Source organism: Onychomys torridus, chromosome 12 (assembly GCF_903995425.1).
Source record: "Onychomys torridus chromosome 12, mOncTor1.1, whole genome shotgun sequence".
Classification (NCBI taxonomy): Eukaryota; Metazoa; Chordata; class Mammalia; order Rodentia; family Cricetidae; genus Onychomys; species Onychomys torridus.
The window spans coordinates 28,803,775-28,807,222 of NC_050454.1; positions in this window are offsets into that span (position 1 = coordinate 28,803,775).

Below are 3,448 nucleotides of genomic sequence, written 5' to 3' on the forward strand. Positions count from 1 at the left end.
TCTCTCTGTCTCTGTCTCTCTCTCTTTCTGTGTCTCTGTCTCCCCTTCTCTCCCAATAAAGCTCTAGAAAGGTAAAAAAAAAAAAAAAAAAACTAAGAAAAAAAAAAAAAAGAAGCAAGATGTTGGAAGCTTTGTGGATGCAGAGGAAATGACTCTGCACTTGGATGGGAGACACCCAGACTGCCTGCCTGAGCTGGAGGGTCACATAGAAGATGTGCAGCATGCACCAGAACTACTCAAGAGTGACTTGCAGCTACAAGAGGATAAACCCCTGACCTGTGAGCAGATGACTAGAGCTGAGCACTCTTTTTAGATTTCTGAACATGGAAGTGGATAGAAAAGGGAAAAAATCAGAGTGCTATCTTGAGACATTTCATATTGGAAGCTGTAGATGTATCCTGCTTGTTAAATAAGAAACACAGAGCCAGTTGAAGAGTTAAAAACCACGAGGTCAGAGCCAAAGCAGAAAACCTTACCCTTCACTGCTTCTGCGGTTCCTCCTCTCCGCAAGAGACCTACTTCTGTGCGTCCTGTCTATTTAAAGACTTTCTGTTCTCCTCCCTCATTGGTTGTAACCCAGCCACATGACCTCCTCGTCACTGCCTGTTTGTACAGACCTCCAGGTCTTCTATGGTTGGTATTGAAATTAAAGGCGTGTGTCTGCTATGCTGGCTGTGTCCTTGAACACACAGAGATCCACCTAGCTCTGCCTCCCAAGTGCTGGGATTAAGGGCGTGCACCACTACTGCTCGGATTCTGCTCTGGCTTGCTCTGACCTCAAGGCAACTTTATTGACATACAAATAAAATCACATTTCAATACAAATAAAATATCACTATATTTCCCCTTTTCTATTTTAATAAAAAGGAAAAAGTTATAACTAATATAAGAAAAACTATATACAAAAGTACAATAACTATATATACCATATATACAAACAATAAATACCTAAACAATGTCTAGTCCATTTGTAATTGACAAATTCAGAGAAAATAATTCCATTATCTATCCTATTTTGGTAAGTCCAGAATGTACCTGATTCACTTTTTATCCTAACTTATATAGCTAACGGAACTGTCTTATAACGTCTTTCAAATTTATACACTTACAGCTCTTAGTGAGTTTTTCTGAAATCCTTAACAAAGATAATTATAACTATAACTAACTGATCTTCAACTCCCTCAGAGACCCAAGAAGGAAATAATACTACCTAATAAAAAATAAAAACAAGAAGTACATGCAAGCAGCTTCAAAAAAAAAATGTGAGTTGACAGAAACAGCCAGCTACCTGGACAGTCACCTGAGGTTTCTCCACAGTGTTGGGGCATCATCTTCAGCCTACAGGCTTAGCGTTTCTGACAGACTCTTTTGTGAACTAAGATGTATACAAGGTCAACAGTTTGACCTCACATTTGGTGAGAGCAGTCCATGTACCAGAAACACCTGAATTCCATTAGTGTCATGTCATGATTCAGGATTTTAAATTCTGGAAATTATTGATGTCTTTTCAATTCAGCTGTCCATTTTTCTTGGCTGTGTGTATGTGGCTTCATCTTGGCATCCTGTTCTTCTCCACATCTCTCTATTAAACGCCATTCTACTATTGAGAGAGGTGAGCTTAGTTATTCCTCAAGAATAACTGTTTCATCTGCTGTTCCATTGCACATCAGAAGCCATTGGCCCACTCCCTGTTCAGCTGCCTTCAAAGAAAAGGACATGGTACCTTTTACAGATTGCAAAGGTCACTCACTTCAGGGATGGTGCCATATTGTCCTGGCTTCAGAAGATGCCTTTTGTTAAAGCCACAACCACACTTGTTTTGGCAAGAATTGGTAGTCCTTGGTTTCATGTCCTGTCTGTCCTGTTTGTCAGCAGTTGATTCAAGGATACTTCATTGTCCAGTGGCTGACTTTTGCAACAATGAAAGTTAGTTCCATATGCAGTTTCTTCAATGCCCATATTTTCTCTGAAGTAGATTGGTACTGCCAGGAGCCATCATGTCTCATAGTCATAGCAAAAAAGAAAAATTCTTAAGTTATTAAAACATTTTAAATGCCATATTCTGTAGATCTCTGAAGGGTTTGAAGATGACCTGTCTATCTAAAATATATCTGTTTGATCTTGACAACACACCTAATATGACTACAAGTTCAATTGTAATGTCTAACCACTAATTTTCATTTCTATATATCCTAATAGTTGGTAATACTAACATTCAAGGATTAGCAAATTACAATTACATTGTTAAATGAATGGTATAAATACAATATCTCGAACAAGATTAGAAATACGTATATGGTATATTCTAACAATCTCAATCTCAATAATAATAATTTGTATACAATATAAAACAATCCAATTGAATGTAAAATATTTAAAACTAGTAATTGTCTTTTTTTTTTTTTTTTTAACAAGCACCTTTTGCCTAGCCCTTTACCTAACCCTTAACAACAACTTGTAACCAACCCTCCTAAACAATGAAAACTATCCCAGACCCAATACCCATAAAAAGACCAAAAAACCACCCACCCCACACCACCCCTTTGGGAATGTGGGCGTCGAATTCTTAAAATTGCTTCCTGCTGGGTATGGGCGAAGTTATCTTTATTCTGAAAAGAAAAATTTTGGGTTAATTGACAAATTCTAGGAAAGATAACTATATTCTTTGTTATCCATAATGCCAAAGTTCAGGGTTTATCTCAAGTCCTTGTTCAAGCAGTCTTTGAAACTGGATCATCTCAGCTAGCCATCTCAGAATTGCTCTAAGCACTTTGTAGTCCAAAGCTGATCTGTAGATGATGTTTGTCAGCTTAGTGATATTATTTTCCACGTGGAATTGTCGTTGTGGGGCCCCATCTTCTTCCTGGAGATTTCATTTGATGTTAGGCCTGGCCGTGATTTCCTGCAGAAAACTGAAAAGAGACTCGAACACAAAGACATGTATAGGCAGCTAATCGAAGCCTTTTCTCTAAATTAATTAGTACTCATATGACCATTATTATCTCAACAAAGTTTAAAATATATATATATATATATCTTGTGAATTCTGATATAAAATTCATACTTTAAGAAAAGTTTAAAGAATCAGAATAGAGTCAAAGAATTGAGATTAGTAATAGAATAGTCCCTTAATTAATTTGGTTTTTCTCCTGTCCCATGTCAGAAGATGGCTCTTTCTTCTGGTATGATACAGGGAGTTTTCATTTTCTTTTTAACAACATGCTTGAGTTTAAAGGAGGAGAGAGCCATTCTCCAACTCCAAAATCAGCTTGGAGCTTTAATTGAACTGGGACTACAAGAAGACTAAGAGTATTAATTTTTTAGAGAAGAGCAGAAACAAACATTTAGAAAGATTTATGAAATTTTGTAGATGATATACCAATAGGCCATTTTACTCTTTTTCCTGGGACAGATGATTTGTCCTTTTTCTTCAGTTGTCTCATTTGTC